We start from the raw sequence: 23,424 nt of genomic DNA on the forward strand, positions 1-23,424 counted from the left end.
GTAACAGTTTACCACAAATTCAGTGGTTTAAAATATCCATGTATTATCTCACAATTCCATAAGTCAGAAGTTCAGATGGGCTCCCCTAGGATCTCTGCTTATAGTATCCCAAAATCAAAATCATGGTGTCAGCCTAGCTAGGGAAAAAAATCCATTTCCAAGTGTATTAGGGCTGCAATAATAAAGATCCACAGACTAAGTGTCTTTAAACAATGGAATTTCTCACAGCTCTGGAAGCCAGAAGTCAAGATTTGCTGCCAGGAGCCGTGATTTCTTCTGAGGCTTCTCTCTTTGGCTTGCAGATAGCCATCTTTTCTTTGTCTTCACTTTGTCTTCCTTCTGTGCATGTTTGTGTCCTAATTTCCTTTTCTTACTGTATCCGATTAGGGCCCACCCTAATGACCTCTCATTCTAATTAAATTACTTTTTTAATCACCCTATCTCTAAATACAGTCACATTCTGAGGTACTGGCTGTTAGGACTTCAGCATAAAATTTTATGGGACGCTATTTAGTCTCTAACAAAGCTAAGTCAGGTTGCTGATAGAATTCAGTTCTTTGCAGTTGTAGGTCTGAGGCCCCCTTTTTTTAAAATGGCTGTCAACAGGGGACAACTCATGGCTCTCGAGGCCACCCATGTTCTTTTTCACCTGATTCCCTTAGTCCTCAAACCAGCCTCTGGTCCTTGAATATTTATACCTCAAATCTCTCTGACTTTCCCTTCTGCTATCAGCTAGAGAAAACTCTCTGCTTTTAAGGGCTCATGTGATTAGATTAGGTCCAGAAAGAAAACCTCCCTATTTTAAGGTCAACTGTGCCGAATAATATAACATAATTGTGGCAGAGACAATTCAAACTCACAGGTTCCAGGGATTAGCGCAGGACATCTTTGGAAGGCCATATTAGAAATTCTGCTTACCACAAATATTGAAGTTACATTTTCAACAAATGGGTCATTTTGGCATGGCAAGAATTAAATATATAATGAAAGACATGAACTGGCCTAAAAGAATGTGGGTATGAGGGAGTTCTCCTGTGTGATTCTCATCACCTTCATTGGATATTCCTTAAAGTTAGCAGACGGAAAAACAAGCTCTGTGTTCTGTACTCTACATAGAATTTTACCAATGCTCTAAGCTAGTCCATAATATCTGAAGACAGTTTTAAATTTGGAACAGCAATAGAGCCACTGGCTAAACTTAGAGACAAGAACGTAACAGGAAATAACTATTTAAAGATGATTTTTCAGATATTCAAAAAATACCCAATTTCATTTTCCCAATTGTCTAAATTACTCCCTGTTACTTGCTGAGGTGGTTACACAAGAATAAACTTTCATGTATACTTGACTGAGCCCATGTGTATACCACATTTGATAAAAAAATAATCACGTAGGCTCTAAACAGTTAACATGCTAATAGGAGAGGGTGATTGGTGGTGGGCTTATGGAAGGGGAAATGCACAAAAATTATGTTTAAATGTCACATGATTCATAACTGAAATAAAACTTTGCTGGGTTTTTCACCATCTCTTGACCAGATTATTCTAATAGCCTTCTTACTGGTCTCTTATACTCCAATCTTGTTCTGTCTCCCTCCAATCCATTCCCTACACTGCTGCCAGAGTGATCTTCCCCCTAATACTCCCTACTACCTAGAGGGTGAAATCCAAACTCCTTAGCATGGCACATGTTATCCATGAATCCCTAATGGTCTTCAACTATTTTTCCAGGCCCATCTCCTGTCATGGCACTCTGGTACTCATGCTCTAGCCAAATGATATACCAATGAGTGTTTCTGTAAGCATATTATTTTTTACCATTTTATTCTCAGGATGTAATGGATATTACTAGAATGTGTTAAATGAACGAATAACTTATGTTCTGACCTATCTCTGTACATTTCTATATGTTGGTACTTAACAGAAATTCTCACTCTAGTCCCTATTGTTTCTCTTTGAATTCTTACTCATGCTACCAAATCCTGCTCAAGTGTCATCCTTTGCTGAAGCTTTTCCTGATCACTACCTCCATCCTACAGTGGGTTTAATTATTCTCTAATTAATCCCACTTTGTGTATCCTTGCAAATTCTTTAGCACATAAATCACACTTTAATCATACATTTTTATGTTCTTTTTGTGATCCATAGACCAACCGTATCAGCATCACTTGAGAACTGTTTAAATTTTGGGTTCCCACCTCAGAGCTGCTGAATCAGAAAATTTGTGGGTGGGGGTTAAGCAAGCTCTTCAGGTGATTCCGATAAAATTTGAGAACCTACTGTCCTAAGGACTTGCCTTACTCATATCCTTACTCATAGCACACAGTAGATAATAAGCAAACGTTTATTGAGCTGAACTTTAGCTTCTAAGCCTTTAATTTAGTACAAACATCACTAGTCTTCTGGATGACTTCCCCAGATAAGATTCTCAAATGTTTAAAACAAAAAAAGACAGAGATTTGAAGGATAATTATTGACCCTGAACTAATTTATTTTGGCAATGAAACTAGTAAAAAATACATACATATATAAAGTTGTGATGAACTTTTCCAAATAATCTTTATAAGAATGTTTACAGAATATGTCCAAAAAACATGGGACCAATGCCAGAATTTAGTGCCAATTTATTTTTTCCTTAAAATAAATTGTCTCTACCATAAATTTATGTGAGGGTCATGAAGTTGTTGGCAGGAATAGTCTCTCATTGAAACGTAGAATTTGGTTGTTGTAGCTGTTGTTGTGAGTTTCTCTTTACCACAAGAAATTATGTGCTGGGCTATGAATCTTAGGCATCTAGGGAATTAAGAAATGCTGCGTCTCTCACCATTTACCTCCAAATAGCATCCTATTCTAACAAGAATGATACTATTAAGTGAAAGAAATTAATTCTCTTCTGGTTGAAATCACCATTGCCTAGTTATCTGACGTGTTCTTCCAAAGGAGCCTAAAGGAATTAGAAGCAATCAAAAGTAGAGCCTGGAATGAACCAACATAACAAAACAGAAACAGAGCCATAGACACAGAGAACAACAGGTAGTTGCCAAAGGGGGTGAGAGATAAGTGAAATAGGTGAGGGAGATCAAGAGGTACAAACTTCCAGTTACAAAACAAATGAGTCACAGAGGTGAAATGTACAGCATGGGGAACGTAGTCAATAAGAATGTACTATCTTTATATGGGGACACACGGTAACTAGACTTATCATGGTGATCATTTTGAAATGCACAGAAATATCGAATCACTACATTGTGCACCAGGAACTAACATAGTCTTATACTTCAAAAAGAAACAAACAAACTCCTAGAAAAAGAGATAGATTTGTGATTACCAGAGGTGGGTGCAGGGCAGGGAGGGCAGGCGGGGAGTGGATTGTATGAAGGTGGTCAAAAGGTACAAACTTCCAGTTATAAGACAAATAAGTACTACGGATGTAAAGCACGAGATGATTAACATAATTAACACTGCTGTATGTGACATATAAAAGTTGTTAAGAGAGTAATCCTGAGTTCTCATCACAAGGAAAAAATATTTTTTCTTTTATTTTGTATTTGTATGAGATAATGGATGTTCACTAAACTTACTGCGGTAATCATTTCATGATGTATGTAAGTCAAATTATTATTCTGTACACCTTAAACAGTGCTGAAGATCAATTATATCTCAATAAAACTGGAAGGAAAAAAACAAACAAATTTCAACAACAAAAAATTTTTAATAAAAAACTTTTTAAATTTTTTTAAATTTTTTTTAACATTTTTATTGGAGTATAATTGCTTTACAATGGTATTTTAGTTTCTGCTTTATAACAAAGTGAATCATCTATACATATACATATACCCCCATATCTCCTCCCTCTTGCGAGCTTGAAAGCAGCAAATGCTCTCAATTCAATCCCTGGTATTACATTAACCAAATAATAGTAAATAAGGAAATTATTTGACCAAATAGTAACCTAGTATTCTTGAACACTGCTTCTGGCACTTTCTTTGCTTAAGACTAGTACATATATCCAGAATACTCTGAGCAGTTCATTACTGATAACATTCCCGTGGTATAAATCAATACTTTTAATATTCCTCCCTGTGAAAGAGAAGATCAGAGCAGGAGGAGAAAGGTCTTTCATACCTATGATGAGCCTCCTCTCTAGAATGTATTATACCCACCAGCACCAACCAATCCATCAACACTTACTATCCCTTTTTGAAAAGAGCTACTCTTTGTTCCATGAAAGTTAAAGATCAACACAGAAGAGCGTGAGGTTGAGGTAAACTTTCTGAGCTGGCAAGAGGGATGTACAGAGCCTCCATGTTCTCTTTCCTCTGTCTTTCTGCTTATCAACTAAATAAAAAATGGTCATGCAAATTTCAGCTACAGAGAAATAATAGAGGAATTTTGTTAAGAGAAGAGCTACAGACTAATAAATCTTTGTCTAAAGCATTCAAGTCCTTAGAAGGGATTAAGAAACAAAGTTTTACTCCCTGCAATCAAAGGAACAAGATTCCAGAAACCTCTGCATTGCCTACTGCTATGGTATAAATATTTGTGTACCCCCAAAATTCATATGTTGAAATCCTAATGCCCAATGTGATGGTATTAGGATGTGGGACCTTTGGGAAGTGCTGGGGTCATGAAGGTGGAACCCTCATGAATGGGATTAGTATTCATATAAAAGAGACCACACAGAGCTCCCTAGCCCCTTCCACCACATGAGGACACAGTGAGAAGCTGTTAGCTAGAACCAAGAAAAAGGCCCTGACCAGAACATGACTATGCAGGCATCCTGATCTCAGATTTTCCAGATTCCAAAACTGTAAGAAATAAATTTCTGTTGTTTATAAACCACCCAAGCTGTGGTATTTTGTTAGGGTAGCTCAAATGGACTAAGACATCTACTATGTATCTGTTAATAGATCTGCTACATATAGATAAAAACTCAAAGGTCCCTGTTTATCTATCCAAATTGCTAAAATCCCTAAATAGCCTACTGTAAGCACCAAGGTCCATGTCAGATAATTCAACAGGAAGACTTGAAAGGTGTTTGGAAGAGCTGAAAAACTAAAGGTGGGTCCTTGAGGCAACCCAGAAATTAGTAACAAAATCTTAAACCACATCTAGGTCTGAACTGACTAAAAGAGGAGGAGCTGAGGGGGCCAATCCCAAAAGCCAAGCTGTGCAGCAAGAGCTGGACTATCAGGGTTAGTAGGAACAATGATAGAGGGCCAGTCCCGCAAAAGCTATAACCGTGATGAGACACAGCCAGTGCCAAAGAGGACTCTTCCCAACCCAAGCAAATGAAGGGCGTCTTGTCCCCTGATCTCCCACCAAGATCTTTCATTAGCCAAACCTAGCCAGAAAGCATTTTCAAGAGAATACAAAAGGGCTTCCCTGGTGGCACAGTGGTTGAGAATCCGCCTGCCAATGCAGGGGACATGGGTTCAATCACTGGTGTTGGAGGTTCCCACATGCGGCGGAGCAACTAAGCCCGTGTGCCACAGCTACTGAGCCTGTGCTCTAGAGCCCGTGAGCCACAACTACTGAGCCCGTGTGCCACAACTACTGAAGCCTGTACGCCTAGAGCATGTGCTCCACAACAAGAGAAGCCACTGCAGTGAGAAGCCCACACACCGCAACGAAGACCCAACACCGCCAAAAATAAATAAATAAATTTATTTTTTTTAAATAGAGTGGGTGGAGGGGAGTTAGGAAACAGATCTGAGAGCAAATAGGCCACTCTGAGTAGCTCATTATTGATAACATTCCCAAGGTATAAATCATCTCACCTACCATCCTAGTTTTTGTTTTTAATGCTTATTGGGACAATAAAATGCAATGAGACATATAGAGCTGTCATTGTTTAACTTGTGAAGATTAATGAATGAATAGTAGCAGTTCTTCTATGTGAACTATTCCTAACTTAGAAACAAAAACTGTTTTAAAGCTGCTCCCAGAGTGCAGCCATGAGAACATATACACTAGCACTTTTTATTTATATAGCATCATAAATGTATCCCACATGTTACAGCAATTATGCCTCTCTGAAATGAAAACCTTGCATCCCATGACAGCCTTTGAGAATGGGTTCCCTATGAAAGCATACGGTACTAACTTTGTAAAACTCACATGGAAACACATGGCATTAAGTAAGGTTGCACATAACTTGTAGAAGGTAGAGAGGATTGATGAGGATTTAGGTAAGAGCATCTTTTTAAAAAATAATAACTATGATGATAATAATTAAAATATATTTAATTAAAATATATTGACTAAGTCAAAAGTTAACTTACTAATCATCTCTTACAAATCTCCACCCACTACAGCTGTTGACCATTTCTCCCCCAAATCCTGACTTACTTCAACTCAACCTGGATTGCATGTCTCTCACCCACAGAGAATTAGATGCTTATGAGGCTACACAGTAAGGTAAAATTAGGTATCGTTTGTTAATACCATCTACAGGTATTGTGCTAAACACATTACATACTGCATTGCATTTAGTCCTCCACAAAATCCTATGATTCAGTTACAGAATAAATGAGTCACAGGTGCGAAGTGTACCATGTGGGAATATAGTCAATAATAATGTAATATCCTTGTAGTGTGACAGATGACAACTAGACTTATCATGAGGATAATTTTGAAACGTACAGAAATATGGAATCACTACATTGTATACCAGGAACTAACAGTGTTATAGGTCAGTTATACTACAAAAACAAACAAACAAGCAAAAACTCACAGAAAAAAGAGATCAGGTTGGTGGTTACCAGAGGTGAGGATTAAGGGGAGGGGGCACTGGATGAAGGCAGTCAAAAGACACAAACTTCCAGTTATAAGGTAAATAAGTACTATGGATGTAATGTACAACATGATAACTATAATTAACACTGCTCTATGTTATTTATGAAAATTGTTAAGAGAGTAAATCCTAAGAGTTCTCATTACTAGGAAAACAATTTTTTTCTATTTCTTTAATGTTATGTCTATATGATATGATTGATGTTTACTGAACTTACTGTAGGAATCATTTCATGACGTATGTAAGTCAAACTATTATAATGTACACCTTAATCTTATACAGTGCTCTATGTAAATTATATCACAATAAAACTGGAAGAAGAAAAAGAAACCCTATGAAATGGATATTGTCAATACACTCATTTTACATATGAAGACACTGAGGCATAAAGAGATTAAGGAATTTGCATATGGTTACACAGCAGATTACCCAAGCAGATTTTTAGTCTGGCAGAGTATGCAACTTTGCCACTAAAATACACTGTTTCTCTAAAACAAAGAAAAGCAAAAGAGCAAAACTTAATGTTGAAGGTAAAGTAAATAGAAATGACAATGCCCCAACGTGAGTGAATTAAAGGCTACAAGGAAATGTACAGTGTGTTACAGGGGCAGAATCAGGGTAGTTTGGTCCATCAAAAGTTCATTTAGCCCCTACTAGGTGTCAGCACTGTGCCAGGTTCTAGGCATATGAAGATCAAGAAGATATGGTACCTGCCTAGAAGAGCACACAAGCTAGTAAGGGATCTGTGTATATACTACTTACAAAAGCATGCATTATACAAATCACATACAAATACAGAACGTGCAACGTGTAAAAGTAGGCACCATCATTTTATTTTATTTTATTTTTATTGGAGTATAGTTGCTTTACAATATTGTGTTGGTTTATACTGTACAGCAAAGTGAATCATCTATGCATATACATATATCCCCTCTTTTTTTGGATTTCCTTCTAATTTAGGTCACCACAGAGCATTGAGTAGAGTTCCCTGTGCTATACAGTAGGTTCTCATTAGGCACCATCATTTTAAAATTAAGATTACAGAAAAATATGTTACTGATCAGTTCTTGAGAAAATTCGCAAGAATTACAAATTCTAATTCGTAACATGCCTTCTAGATAGATGGTTTTATTTCCCTATTACCCGACACTATGCATTCCTTTGCAAAAATTAGTCACTTTTAGGACTGGATGGACCTTGAGAGGTCAGCTCCATTCTCCTGCAACCATAATACCATCTTTGTCTTAACACACCAGACAGATGAGAAAACACTACTTCTGTAGGCAGCCAGAGGATGGGATTTCACAGTCTCGCTTAGTAGCCCATTCCAAAGTTAAGCAGTCCCTTATAGCAGTCAGCCAGCTTTCCCTTCCATGTTGCCTTTTTTTTTAAGATTTATTTATTTTTATTTATTTATTTTACTTATTTTTGGCTGCATCGGGTCTTAGTTGCGGCCTGCAGGATCTTCGTTGAAGCATGCAGGATCTTTTGTTGCAGCGCGCAGGCTTCTCTCTAGTTGTGGCATGTGGGTTTTCTCTCTCTAGTTATGGCACGCAGGCTCCAGGGCATGTGGGCTTTGTAGTTTTGGCACGCAGGCTCTCTAGTTGAGGTGCACGAGCTCAGTAGTTGTGGCACGTGGGCTTATTTGCCTCACGGCATGTGGGATCTTAGTTCACTGAGCAGAGATGGAACCTGCGTCCCCTGCACTATGAGGTGGATTCTTTACCACTGGACCACCAGGGAAGTCCCCCATGTTGTCTTAAGGGCTGATATTTTGTTCTTTCTAGAAAAGGAAACTCTAAGCTCTTGACATCATATAGACAGACAGATAGATAGATGGATAGATAGAGAGATAGATAATGTTTATATATATTTATATATTTTTTATGTTTATATATAAACATAAACATATACATATATTATGAAAGTTGAAATATCCTCATCAACTTCAAAGCTGTGCTCAAAACCCTTGATCTCTAGATATCCTAACCACTTGCTGTCATCACCTTCACCTGCAGAACACAGACTATTGGCCTTAAATCAATGCATTAAAAACAAAACAAAACTGGTACCAACAAAGTGTTAAGACTTACATGACACATCTTCACCTTGAGCATCCCACCTAATTCCTACAACCTAAGGTGAAAAAAATGTTATTATATGTGTTCTTTGGAGAATGTCATTCTATTCTATGGAGGATATTTTTCTCCACAGAATAGCTCCAATAAGTTATTTTATTAATAAGATTAATAACACTGTTTTTCACACAACTTTATTTTCCCCAAAGACAGAAATGAGATTTGAGCTTCACTATGAAAGTCATATATTGTGACACTGGTGATAAGGAAGGAAGCTTAATATTCTCTATTACCCGACTGAGAAATTCTTCCCAGGACTCATTTTCCCAGGTAAACACCTGGCAAACACACACTTTCTTCTCCTTCTTCCATCAGAGGCTGTCTGCTGTTGAAGGCAAAAATAAACCCAACACTCTCTAGTTGGTTCTTGAATTGAATATTACAAGATGTGCACCACAATTTATTTCTCAGTGGTTTATATAATATTCTTAAAATGTGTGTTATCATGTTTAAAATTTTAAAATAAAGTCAGGCTTTTTCCAACAGAACGTAAATCCAATTTGCTTAATTAATTTGAACACAAAGATAACTTTGGAAATTAGGTTTTTGGCCAATATGTTCTATAAGTTGAATGAGCTAAATTTGCAACTTCAAAATTTTTGAGAAAAATATATTTAAGGCAATATTAAAAGATAAAAATATATCAAAAATGTTAAGTTGGCGAAGATTAAAAAATCACCATTCCAAATTTCCCACTTTTTTAGTATATTGAATTAAACAAGGAGCACCTAAGTTAAAAAGCAGCACATATTACCTGTAATTATTGTTATTTTTTTTAATGTTGGGATAGGAGTTTTATTAATTTATTTATGCTGTGTTGGGTCTTCGTTTCTGTGCGAGGGCTTTCTCTAGTTGTGGCAAGCGGGGACCACTCTTCATTGCAGTGTGCGGGCCTCTCACTATCGGGGCCTCTCTTGTTGTGGAGCACAGGCTCCAGATGCGCAGGCTCAGCAGTTGTGGCTCAGGAGCCCAGTTGCTCCGCGGCATGTGGGATCCTCCCAGACCAGGTCTCGAACCCGTGTCCCCTGCATTAGCAGGCAGATTCTCAATCACTGCACCACCAGGGAAGCCCCCACCTGTAATTACTTGTTAAGTCTTGGTAAAGCCATTTTGGATATGATTCCCAGAAACTGAAGAAGTAAATTATTCTAATGATTGAGTAACAAATGCTTTTTACAAGTCAAATGATTTCCTTTTCTTTGCTTTTAACTAAAATTGAAGAAGATGTAAGTTACTAAATTATTAAATATAATCTTTCATGATAGATTTAGAATGTGTATGTTATCTATTGCTGAGTGATAGATTTCCTCAAAACTTAGTAGCTTAAGACAGCACACATTTCTTAGCTCATAGTTTCTATGGTTCAGGAGTCCAAGCATGGCTTATTTAGGTCCTCCAAGTAGGGGTATGTCAAGAAGCTGCAATGAAGGTATCAGCAGTGCTAATGTCATTTCAAAATTCAACTGGGGTAGAATCCACTTCCATGCTCAATTAGTGGTTATTGGCAAGATTTAGTTTCTTGCAGGCTCTTGGACTGAAGGCCTCTGTTCTTCATTGGCTGTCAGCCAGAGGCTGCTTCAGTTCCTTGTTATGTGAGCCTCTCCATAGAACAGCTTAGCATGGCAACTGGCTTCATCAGAGTGAGCAGGCGAGAGAGTAGGAAAGAGTCAGATGGAAGTCACAGTCTTTTATAACCTAATCTCAGAAGTGGTTCCCATTACTTTTGTCATTTTACTCATTAGGAGCAAGTCACTCGGTCTAGCCTGCTCTTAAGAGGAAGGGACCAGAGAAGGGTGTAAGTGCCAGGAGGTGGGGGTCAGCGGGACCATCTCAATGGCTGCCTACCTCAAATTGGTTTCTGTTGCTTTTAACAGAAGGAGTTCTAATTGAGTTTGCTGTGAAGTTTTAATGATATTAAGTTGGTATTATGACCACTGAAATGCAGGAATACCAGAATTCTAACAAAGCCACCCCTTTCCTGAGGTTCCAAATGGAATTTTAATACATGAGGGACAATAACAACAATAAAAAGGCAGTGCAAACCTTTTTACTTAACTGAACTTGAACTGAAACCCATGCACACACATACACAAAATTAAGTTTAAGCCTGTGGTTTGCCTCATAATCATTCCTAATTCAAAACCCTAACATTACTAAGGGCTGGCCATATAGGAATAAAGGAAACTAAAGAGATGAAAGTGCCTGAGAATAAACACGAGAGTGCCCAAATTTATACATGCCTAAATCCAGAAAACAAAGGAAGAAATGAGTCCTATGAATAAAGAGGGTTTTAAGAGGACATTTGAAAGACAAAACTCAACATGAACTGAAGCCAAATATGTAAATGTGATAATATGACTGCTTGTTGGCCTCGATGGAAGCAAAACAGAATCTCCTTCTTGTCAACTTCAAAACGTATATGCACTATTCTCAATTTCATAATAATAAAATGTAACTACTCACTTATCCAGATGTCATGTATCCAGCAAATTGAAGTTATTGAAACAGCTAAACACCAGAAAGAGAAATACTACAGAACAGCCTCAATTCATATACAAGGTCCATGCACTTTACTAAAGAAAGACTCTTAGGCTATTATTTTAAAATTATTTGCTCTAACTACACAGAAGTTTAGAAAGTAAGAAGATGGTAGAGAGCAAGTGAAAGAATGTATCTTTATAGTACTCCTAAGAAAGAGCAGAGACAGGAAATTAATAATCCCCAAAATACATGGAGAAATTTAATTCAGCAAAACCTCCATCATCCCTGAGGTCATCACCCTAGTTCATTATGGCCTAATAATCAATGTCCTCATCAATAAATATTTATTGAGCACGTACCTTGTGTTAATCCTGGGCACTATGGATATGGCAGATACTAAAACACGTTCCTACCCTGGAACTTATATTCCAGGGTAGAGGGACATTAAAGAAAGAAAGAAAGAATATATCAGAGAGTGGTAAGTAGGTATTTACAAGGGAGTTCAACAATAACATCTCTCTGCTCTGGTTCCAAGCAAACTGAAAAATAAGACAAAAGTGAAAGACTGACAATAGATCAAATATCAACTTTACTACTGACAAAGGCTAAGTTGGGGGATGTGCCTAACAAGTAAGTTAGCCAGTAATTCTGAACCCCCAAATTGGACACGTTTTCCCACCCAGTCAGAGGCAAGCCTAGAAAAGGGAGGACATTCTCTTATGGGAACAGCCTGAGCTAAGACTTATGGCATGTAGAACCAGGATGTCACTGACTGCTCAGGAGAGAAATGAAGGAGCTGAACACCAAGTGTGCACAATTTATTCTTCCCAAATGTTTAAATAAGTCAGTTTCTCCTCCTTAGATGTGCTCTGAGCAAAGGATTGAAGAGATACCATTAGTATTACACTTACTTAACTCCTTTGACCTGGAAGGAGACATCAGCATTTAAGAAGCACTTCTACCCCCTTCTTCAAACATTTACCAGCTTTTTGATCTTTTAATCCACTGGGCTTAACCATTAAGTCTATGATTAACTATGGGTTTTGCTATCCCTCACAGAGTAGAAGGAAGCAATTTATTAGAATAATCCTGCTGTTGTCTTCTTGAGGCAACTCCTCCAATACCAGTCGCTTCTTTGGGGAGTATATTCTTGGGAGGTTTAGAATTCGCTGCCAGAAAACCCTAAAATATTTAAAGCAACTCCAAGGTCACTCTGTGCCAAGGTCCGCAACCTACTTCTCCTGCCCAATTGTGATAAGCCACGTTGTCCAAAAGAGCATATCAGAGATTCTTCAGTAAAAGTAAACAATTTAAAGGACTTCCCTGGCAATCCAGTGGTTAAGACTCTGCACTTCCACTGCAAGGGGCGGGGGTTCAATCCCTGGTCAGGGAACTAAGATCCCACATCCCACATGCCACACGAGGCCAAAAAAAAAAAGTAAAAAATTTAAGACGCTCTATAATAACAGGCCTACATAAAGATGATCCACAATTAATCAGCTCAGTACTCTGTGACCACTTAAAGGGGTGGGATAGGGAGGGTTAGGAGGGAGGCTCAAGAGGGAGGGGAAATAGGGATGTATGTATACATATAGCTGATTCACTTTGTTATACAACAGAAATCAACACAACATTGTAAAGCAATTATACTCCAATAAAGACATAAAAAGAAGATCCACAATTAGATATAAACTGTCTTCTATTATGTAATTTCAGAGAAAAATTAAAAGTTCAAAGATTAAATCTCTGCAATTTAATGTCCAAAAGGATTAACATTCAATGGAACCAAATACGCTTGCCTATGTATGTTAAAGTTCAATAAAATTCAGATCCAAAATTTTTCCACCAAAGTCTCTTACTCTGCTCCAAAAGGGTTCATGTTGCCAGGGTGAAGTTGGGGGTCTTTTAATCAGCGGCAGTGTGCGCTGTCTCTTACGAGAAGGGAGTGGTTGCCTAGGGGCTACATAAGTGCAATGCCAAGACTTTGATGCACTTCCCTTATTATAGAGTCCAAAAAGTTAATTGGACACATAAGTATGTCACAGCACCAGCCAGTACCCACTAAGTTAGAAAATAAACATATCCCTCCAATACCATTACCTCAGGAAAAACTATGTTTCTTAAACCAAATATTTAGTGTTGCAGAGACTCAATGTTGTCTTTTTTTAAAAAATGAGGGTAGATAGTTTTGCCAGAATGTCGGTCAGCTTAACCTGATGCCTGAAGCCCAAGACCTGGGGACTTACCTTAGATTGAGAGAATTATTCCAGTAAGAAGTTAATTTTGGCATTAAACATTTAACATGCGGAGGAGGGAAGAATCCACTTCCCTCCTGTATTCTGTCTCTCTTTTCAGTATGTGGCATTGTTAAGTTGCTGTCTTCTCACAAAACTGAAACTTTACACTGGTGAGAGCACCAATCACCAGTTCTTTGTCAAGGATCCTTACATTTCCAATGTGCTTATCCGATTTCCGTTTCCCTTTAGAGCTACAAATTACAGCACCCCATTTGAAAAGGAGTGTGGGCTCTATCCAGGATCATCATGTTCACACTCCTTTGAAATCAGATATCTCTTGGTTCTAGGCTACAATGGCTGTTTCTTCTACTCATCAAGAGAGTATTTAGACCTAAAAACCCTGCCTCCTGTCAATTTCTCCCTCTTACAAAACTAACCAGGTCAAGAACCAACTTGAGACCATGTGGTGAGAAGGAACTCTTGAGCCTATGGAAAGAGCACATAAATCCAAATTTAACTCTCCACAGTCCCTTCCTCAGGAATTCTGAATGGAGTATGGGGCCATGAATTTGGTTCTGCCTACCAGGCCTGGCACTAACAATTAAAACCAGATCCCAGTAATGCTCTGTAGTATACTTAAGACTTAGTTGCCTTGATGTTGAATGGTAATGAATATCTTGTCTTCCCCTAGTGTCATAAAGGGCTGTATATGGAAAGTCCCTTTAGCCTACTGTCAAATCTTTGCCTCAGCAGTATCCCAGGCAAAGCTGCATCCACCAGTCTGAAGGTCCTTACACTTGCCAAGGCCTGCTCATCCTGCACCTGTGTGTTCCTGCTTTTGTGAGGGCTGCCCACACAGTCAGCATTTGCCAAGGCCCAAGAGACCCTTGTGCCCTTGCTAAGGCCCAAGCAGCCCTGGTTCTCTGAGGCCCAGAATCCACAGTCTTGACCCTGTAGAAATAAAGTAGACTATGGAGACATCTGTCCACAATGTAGTCATCACCAAGGGTAAAATATTGCATGGTCTAAGGCCTAAAGCCTCTTGTCCAGGCTACAGTAATTAAAAACTGCCCAAGTATAATCCTCTACAAATAGCTAAAGTCAGTACCCTCTACCCTCACAATAAAATCCCAAACCAAAAAGCTGCATGCTCTCACCACACCAGAATCCTCAATTGTTCACAAATTATTGTACTTCCCCAACATCCAGTCCTTTCTTCATTTCTCAGTGCATCAATCATTAGGGTCTCAAGGTGTCTGATAAATATCACTCCTTTTCCCTAAGTTCTGAACAAATTGAGATATAAGATGACATAACATAAAGAGCACAAAATAGCACCTTTGTTACTGATAAAGACTAAATAGGAGAGTCTGGCTAAAAAGGCCAAAACGTCATTGTACCTCAGATTGAGGAAAACCTACCCATGCAGTCACAGATAGCATGAAATGGAACAGGTCCCCTCACTTGCCCTTGGAGGGAAACATACCTCCAAGAGGAAAAAAAAAAAAAAAAAAAAAACCAACAATGAGCACTGAGCCAAAAACACCCAGTTTTTTCTTACCAAATATGCCAATCAGATAAGTCAATCCACTTTCCGGGGGTGGAGTGAAAAAAGAGACCAAGAGTTTTACCCTAACTGTGCTCCCTCCACATTGAAGGAAACACCTGGATATAGTAAGTAAGTGACTAAAACCAGCCAACAGTAAATGGAACAGAGAAAAATAAAACCGTGTAAGGTTGATAGGGAATAAGACTGGGACAGCTAGTTTATCTTAAGATGGTATCTGAAACAGACCTGACCGAGTGAGGGAGCAAGCTATGTGGTATCTGGGAAAAGGCAGAGAGAACAAAAGAAGAAAAGTTCCTGAGGAAGAAGCATGCTTGATACATTAGAGCAGTGGTTTTTGACCAGGGTCTGTTTTGCTCCCCCATGCCCAGAGGACATTTGGCAAGGTCTGGGGATATTCTTTATTGTCACAACACAGGAATGATACTGTCATCTACTGAGCAGAGGCCAGGGATGCTACCAAACATCTTACAATGTACAGGACAACCTCCCCATAACAAAACATACGCCAGTAGCCTCGAGACTGAGAAACCCTGTATTAGGAGCACACAGAGGGAAGCCAGCGATAAAACAGTGAGTCGGTAGAAGAGAAACAGAAGATGAAGTCAGAGAGGAGGTAGAGGCCAAGGCCGTGTGGGACCTTATAGATCAGGGTAAGGACTTTGGATTTTACTCTGAAGGAGTTGCAAAGCCATTGGAGGGTTTTGACCAGAGAAGTGACGTAGTCTGATCACATTTTTAAAGGCTCAATCACCAATAACCACTAGGTAGAGAATGGGTGCTAGGGAGGCAAGGGCGGAAGCAGGGAGAGTCTATTGAACTTGGAGTGAGAGGCAGTGGTAGTCACGGTAGAGGTGGAGAGACATGGTGGGTTTCTGAATATATTCTGAAGGTAGAGTGAAAAGAGCTTACTGATGGCTTGGATATGTGGGATGAGAGAAAGAGAGAAGTAAAAGATGACACCAAATTTTTTGGCCTAAGCAAATGGAAAAATGGAAATGTCACTTGCTGAAATAAAATGACTGCAGGAGAAGAACTTTTAGAAGGAAAATGAGGGGTTCATTTGGAGATGTCAGGTTTGAGATGCTCTATAGGCATCCAAGTAAAAGAGACAAGTGTATAATTGGATATAAGCAAGAAGTCCAGAGGGAGGTTATGATGGTGATAATTAAAGCATTTAAAACCAGGAAGTTAGGGAGCTCACCTGAGGACCACGTATGGAAAGAGAAGACTGGATATGCAAGGATTGAGCCCAGGGCACCTGAAAATTTAGGGCTTAGGGAAAACAAGAGGGAACCAACAAAGGAGACAAGAGGAGCCACTGGAGTAGGAGTAAAAAAAGAGAGTGGTATCTTGGACACAAATGGCATTTATAATCACGACTTCACATCATTTATAAAAAGGTGGAATATTATTCAGTATGTTCTTTTTAAGATATGACAGTTAAGTTAGCTAAAATGCGTAATATTTTTAAAAGATATTCACTAAAATATAATTTAAATAGGCTTTATAAGTTACACTAGTTATTTTGAAAACCAAGGTATGGTAATACTGGAGTTTCCAAAGAGCATTCTGATGCACTACAGGCACCCAGGAAAAAAGCTCAAAAGTGCAAAAGAATAACTCATTTGGTTTTCAGCTTACATTGCTATTTTGCTGTATTTCACTGATTTTTAAGACACATATTTTCAACATGTTGACAGCTCTAAAATCAGGATGCGTCTCACAACTGAGGTGAGAAGAAGTATGGTGTTTCAATTGGCAGCGATTTTTTTCTATTACAGTGTATGACAAAATAAAACTATAAAAATAAAGGTGTCATATAAAATAATAAACATAAAAATGAAGGTACATTATATAATCAGATGATTATAAACTTGATAATATAACTTCTTATGACTATAACTAAGGCTCAGATTCTCACATACTAAATTGTGAAATAAAGACAAGAAACCAAGTCAACATTAGCCTACTGCCATTGCATTAGGCATGCAACCATCTCCCCCTAGAGGCTAAGAGGATTCTCGCCACTCAGGCACAGAGCTGGGAGAGACGTTATCAGCAACCCCTCACATTTTCTCTTAAGTTTCTTAAGCTGCAGCCCAGAAGAAACACACTGACATGAAATGCAGCAGAGCAATAGTTTTCCCACATGAAAAGAGTATTAGGGAGTAACTCCCTGCCCCAGCCACACCCCTTCACTACTACACAAAAGCCAGCGTTTTACGTAAAATCAATAAGCCACTGCCTTAGTTCCCACCAGCATCACCCCTTGTCTGCACTACTGAACTGCTTTCTAACCAGCCAACCCACTGCCTGACTTTTACTACTCCTAACCCACATGCAATCCATCAGCAAACCCTGTAATATTTATCTTCAAAATATCTCCAGAATGCCATAACTTCTCATTTTCATGCCATCATTCTCTGTTGCAATAATCCCCCTACCTTTTCTCCTCCTTCTATATTTGTTTCCCTGTAGTTAATTCTCAACACAGACCAGGGTGATCCTTTTCTTGTTTTTAACATTAGAAGGATATCTTTTAATTTTAAATCCTTATACAGTTTTTAAAGGTTACTTTCCATTTACAGTTATTACACCAACTTCCTCCCTATATGCTCCTCCCCCACTTAAGCCTCCACACCCCGAGCTGGCAGAATACACTGCCAGGCAATGATCATCCAGAGCGCTGACAACACATTGAAGCAAGGAAGAAAACTCAAGAAGGAAGAAAATATAGAAGTCACAGTGAACCACAGTTTGAAGAAAGATTGTTCTGACGAGGAGTTCTAGAAAATGAAAATCCTCACTGGTTATCACAAATCAAAGGGTATGAGGATAAAGCTGAAGGAGCATTCAATTTTCATAATGTAAGGCAGCCTTGGATAAAGCTGACAGAATTATATACATTAGTGGGACTTATAAATATACTCATTACGGGAAAAAAGTAACGGTCATACTTTATTAAACTTAGTTGTAACCCAATTTATCATCCCTGTAAATAACACAAATAAATATAGAAATTAAATGCATGGCATTTGCTTTTTTATAAAAAAATCTATACTAGAACGATCCAGAGTGATCCTTTTCAAAGGTAAGACTATGCCAACCTTCTGTCCTGAACCCTCTAACAGCATCGTTTGTCCTCAGAGTAAAAGCCAAAGTCCTTACAATGGTTGACAAACCTCTACATCTGGTATCAGCAAATTATAATCCACCTGGTTTTGTTTTTAAAAAAAGTGTTGTTTTCTACTTGGTACACAGCCACATCCCATCCATTTCCATATTGTCTGTGGCTCTTTTCATGCTACAACAGCAGTCATGAGTTTGTTATTCATTTACTGATAATGTTATTAGTACTATGCAGCAGATATAGCTTTTGATTCATCACAATTTCAGGAGAACTAATGCTTATGAGAAAATAAATCCAAATGAGAGAAAACCTAGGCTTCTCAGGGGCTGTATATAGTGGGGCCGGTCATACTTCAGGGGTGGGGAAGTACATGGGAAGTGTGAGCATGAACTTCAACAGCGAGTTGGCTATTCAGGGAAGAGGGGAGGGGGAATTAATGGGAAGACAAATTTACCCAAGAAAGTAACTGAGGTTTTAGCAGCTGTCATGAATGCCATGGAATTTGTGGAGATAGTGGAACAAATAACTAGAAATACTCTAGAGTGTTTCTCGGAAGCTTCTTATGTGTTAAACTCTATAAAATCTCTGGGCCATCTTCTTTAAGAAAATGACACCAAAGCTCTACATTATTCATCAAGGCTTCTGGAATTGGATTTCTGTTCCCTTTGATTTAATTCCATGTAAAGATTGGGCCACGTGGTACATCCATTTTTATTTGTTACATTTGCCAACATTTTTTGAAGGCTTACTATGTGCTGGGAACTGTACTATGTGCTTTGCATGAATTATCCAATTAAATCCTCCCCCCCCACCCAGGGACTTCCCTGGTGGCTCAGTGGTTAAGAATCTGCCTGCCAATACAGGGGACACGGGTTTGAGCCCTGGTCTGGGAAGATCCCACATGTCGTGGAGCAACTAAGCCTGTGCACCACAACTACTGAGCCTGCACTCTAGAGCCCACGAGCCACAACTACTGAAGCCCGTGTGCCACAACTACTGAAGCCCACGCACCTAGAGCCCGTGCTCCGCAACAAGAGAAGCCACTGCAAGGAGAAGCCTGCGCACCGCAACGAAGAGTGGCCGCCACTCGCCACAACTAGAGAAAAGCCCGCGCACAGCAACAAAGACCCAACACAGCCAAAAATAAATAAAATTAAATCTTTAAAAAAAAAATCCTCCCCCAAATAAGCAATTTAGGGATTATTTCTTCCTCATTTTCACAGATGAGGAAATTGGGGCTTGAGGGGGTAAACAAATGTGCTCAAGGTCACAGTTGGTAGGTTGTAGAGCCAAAATCTGAACTGTCAGATTGGCTCCCTGACTGCGAGTACCGATAGACTTGTTTCCTGAGCGAGGACCTCACAGTAGAATGGGGAAGACAAGGCATGGGGGGTACAACGGGAAACAGAGGAGTGACTAGCATATAATTTGGGATCTCACAATTCTTCCCTCTAACTTAGGTGCTTCACACTCTCACAGTGAATGACCTCCTCCCTCTCTAACATTCTCCTTTCACTAACATCTTCTGTGGCTCACTGAGAATACGGTTTGTATTTTATGATCTTTGTTTTCGTATGTCCAAAACAGGCCCTGGCAAATAGTAGGTTTTATTAAATATGTGTTGAATTAGTTCTAAGACCTAGAAAAATATTTTAATCTATATGCCTTTTTGGGTCAAAGGGTGATATTTAGAATAACAGCAAGAAGGAGCCTAAACTGCCTTATCATGGGTTGCTCCTTTGGATAGAGGCGCAGAAAACTATTATTTAAATTACAAATATTACCTAAGAGGGATAACACATTGAACAATAACTGGTCACCAAAATTATTGCTAAAATAGAATTTTTAATTTTATTATCAGAGTCTGAAAGAGACTCAGGGGAAATGACACAGGAGGAGTTATGATGATGAACGATAAAGACTCTGGGTAACAGGAAAGGAGAGAAGAGCTTGGCAAAAGAGGAGAAAGAAGCTTAGGAAAATTATTTTACCCATGACTTTATTGTTTCTGGTTTCATATAATTGTCATGTGTTTCAAGACAGGGCTGAAATTCTGTAACATATGAAATTGAAAGCCCTTCCCCATAAGGTTCACTCTCTGTTAAACTTCCGTCTTTGACATACAATATATTATCTAACCTTCTTCTCTTAGCCCCCACCAAGAAACCAAAGCAGTTCTCAGAACTGTGCATTCCCATTAGCACCGAAAATTGCTTATCTGGGGAAATAGCAACATCTCCCCCGCACTCCACCTTCCTGGATTTATTTTCCTTAGTATTCAAGAGCTGGACCCCTCCAATCTGTAAGTAAAAGCTACATACCACCCAGAACTCATTTGCCAAGACGTCTGATTTTATTGTTAGAAATTGGCAGGCTATCCCACACTTGCAGGTCTAATTCTACCTCAAAAGACCACTGTTCTCATACAGACACTGTCTCACAAGTAGCACCTAGTGCATTGTTTTTGCCTTTTGGTTAAATCAAAAATCATGTTATCCAATTCCAAGACAGTCACATAAATAACACCTTATGAGAAAGAAAGTCTGTAAAGAATATATTCTGGATTCAGGTACTGGGATATTTGGCAAAAGCTTGGACTTGCGGTGAAACTGGGAATGAAATATGAATAGTATTTGATTTTTGACTATTTGAAGCCTAGGGAAATCACTCCCAGAATCTCCAACTATTATAAGCATACCTGAGATGGGTGGAAAAGCCTAGGCAAGTACAGACTGGTAAAGCCAGAGTTAGGTTTAGTGCCACTCAATCAATTTCACTAATACCATTGTCTTCCTGTTTATCAAGGCACCTACCCAGTTTATTTCAAAGGCCAAGATAACAGAATTCATCAAAAACATGCATTAGAGAACTTATCATACCTATACATTTTTTCACTCAGATTATTAAAATGCATCTTTCTCCTCTTTCCAACTCTAATTTTTCTTGAAGTTCAATCCAAGTAAACAGGTTCTAAGGTTTTAGGGGAACATTTTCTCACTAAACTCAGACCATTTTGTACATAGAAAAAGAAGTGAAATTCAAAACACTGGATCTCTTCTTCTTTATTTGGTTTCATGGCTGCCTAGGGAATAAAAAAAAGCCATGCTACAAATGTTTATTTCCTGCACTGAGGAATCACAATGTCATATTGTTAAGTGAATGGTGAAATCCACATTAATTAATGGTTAAAAGGCAAAGACAAACTAAAAATTCTCAATAATATTACTGTTAATGTTCAACTCCATAAAATACATCAGAAATATAAGAGATGATTCTGAGGAGTAGACTGTCTTAATTAAGATTCAGTTGTTCAGTTTTTATAAACATGTGAATTCCTTTTAAGCTTGACTTACACTTCTTTCCTTTACTTGTCAATATACTGTACTACATAACGATTTAAGCAGCCATATACTGCTCTTAATCCCAAAGAAGATGTACTATTAGCATAAAATGTAGTATTTTTGAGTGCTTTAATTCAGAACTATTTTTGTTTCGTTTTTTTATATCTCCACACTGAATTCAATTTCTTAAGTGTGTATTGCCTGAGCCACCATGTGGGTCATTTTTCTTCATTCTAATACTATTAGAATGTATTAGAATGAGAAAAATCATTCCTAATACTATTGAAACTTGTACTAGTCAGTGTTTTCCAAAGAAACAAAACCAATAGGAGACATTTTTTAAATTTATATTTGTATTTTTATTGCATAAAGAGATTTATTAAAAGGAATTGATTCACATGATTACAAAGGTTAAGAAATCCCAAGATCTGCAGTCAGCTGGAAACTCAAAAGAGCTGATGGTGTTAGTTCCAGTCTGAAATCTGGTAGACTTGAGACCAAGAGGAGCTGATCTTTCAATTCAAGTACAAAGACTAAGAAAGGAAAAAAGACCAATGTCCCAGCTCAGCACTCAGGCAGGAAGAGTTCCCTGTTATCCTTGGGAAGGTCAGTCTTTTTATTCTATTCAGGCCTTTAGACTGAATGAGGGCCACCCACATTAGGGAGGGTAACCTGCTTTATTCAGTCTACTGACTTCAATTGTTAATCTCATCAAAAAAACACCCTCCTTTTGCAAGGAGCCCGCGAGGGGGGTTGGCGCGCGCTAAACGGGAGAAGCACTGGTTTGAGAAAAGCATGGGTCGCAAGTACACATTGGGACCCTGCCATTAATGGAGGGGAAAAGCGGGGAGACGCCAGCAGATTCCATCCTGTAAGCTGGTAGGAAGCCTGAAGGCTTGATGGGATTCCAGTGTGATAGGAGGCAAGGACATGCTTCAGGACCCCGGAGGAAGATGGCGGAAGAGTAAGACGCGGAGATCACCTTCCTCCCCACAGATACATCAGAAATTCATCTACACGTGGAACAACTCCTACAGAACACCTACTGAACGCTGACAGAAGACCTCAGACCCCCCAAAAGGCAAGAAGCTCCCCACATACCTGGGTAGGGCAAAAGAAAAAAAGAATAAACAGAGACAATAGGATAGGGACGGGACCTGCACCAGTGGGAGGGAGCCGTGAAGGGGGGAAGGTTTCTACACACTACAAGCCCCTTCGCGGGCGGAGACTGCAGGTGGCGGAGGGGGAAAGCTTCGGAGTAGCGGAGGAGAGCACAGCAACAGGGGTGCGGAGGGCAAAGCGGAGAGATTCTGGCACAGAGGACCGGTGCCCTCAGGCACACACCAGCCCGAGAGGCTTGTCTGCTCGGCCGCCGTGGCGGGCGGGGCTGGGAGCTGAGGCTCGGGTATCGGCTTTCAGTCGGAGCGCAGGGAGAGGACTGGGGCTGGCGGCAGGAAGAGAGCCTGAAGGAGTTAGTGCACCACGGCTAGCCCGGAGGGAGTCCGGGGAAAGGGTCTGGAGCTGCTGAAGAGGCAAGAGACTTTTTTCCCTTTTGTTTCCTGGTGCGCGAGGAGAGGGCATTAAGAGGGCTGCTTGGGGAAGCGCCGGTGACAGGCACGAGCCGCGGGTAAGGCACGGACCTCGGAGACGGGCGTGGGCCGCCGCCGCCGCCGCCGCCGCCGCCGCCGCCGCGGGGCCTGTGTGCGAGCGCGGGTCACTGTCCGCCCCGCCT

The sequence above is a fragment of the Mesoplodon bidens genome, assembly GCF_964165515.1.
Source record: "Mesoplodon bidens genome assembly, chromosome: 1".
Lineage (NCBI taxonomy): Eukaryota > Metazoa > Chordata > Mammalia > Artiodactyla > Ziphiidae > Mesoplodon > Mesoplodon bidens.